This window comes from Frankliniella occidentalis, unplaced genomic scaffold (assembly GCF_000697945.3).
Source record: "Frankliniella occidentalis isolate FOCC.00 unplaced genomic scaffold, Focc_3.1 Scaffold264, whole genome shotgun sequence".
Taxonomy (NCBI): Eukaryota; Metazoa; Arthropoda; class Insecta; order Thysanoptera; family Thripidae; genus Frankliniella; species Frankliniella occidentalis.
Window position 1 is genome coordinate 191,203 of NW_026267390.1, and position 728 is coordinate 191,930.

A 728-nucleotide genomic window follows, 5' to 3' on the forward strand; every position below is an offset into this window, starting at 1 on the left:
GCATTATTGTTCTTCTTTGGATCCGGTTTAAACTGGGTGAAATACCCTATTCGTTCTCGAGTTATCGTGCGCACAGACAAACACACACACAGACACACAGACAGAAGCGAAACCGTTTGACCATCACTGGAGTAATAGGCTTCGCTATCGCTTAGCCAAAAAATTACTAGATTTTATCATTTATGTAAAGTTCTATCAAAAAAAATGTCTTCATACCTTTCACAACTTTGAGTTGCCACATTATTTTTATGATGTCATTTTTACTTAAGTGATAGATCCCATTAGAGAATGTTGGACTGGCAAGTGCAAGAATTTCTTCAATATTGTTAGAATGTTCATTTTGCTCATTTTCACTCACTGTCCACATGCTTGGGGACCGTTCTTTATACATTAATTTGAGGAAAACCTCTTCAGTAGTAGGATCAAAGAATTGGACTTGTCCTAAAATCCAATTCTGTTTTTCTTTCCCTGCAACATACTGAGCTTGAGCAAGGTCTTCAAGTGGTGGCAATATACGGACTAAATCTACAGGCACAAGTGCAAAATCAATGCTGTTGGAATAAATCTTTGTTGAAATGACACACTGAGAGGCAGGAATTCCAGAACTAAATCTTTTTTTCAGGAAATCTGAATCTTCTTGTACTTGTTCTTTGCTAACATAAGCTGTGAATATTTTCCATTCTTTTGCTGGATCCTGCTGAGCCTCTTGAATTCTGCTCTCGGTCCAT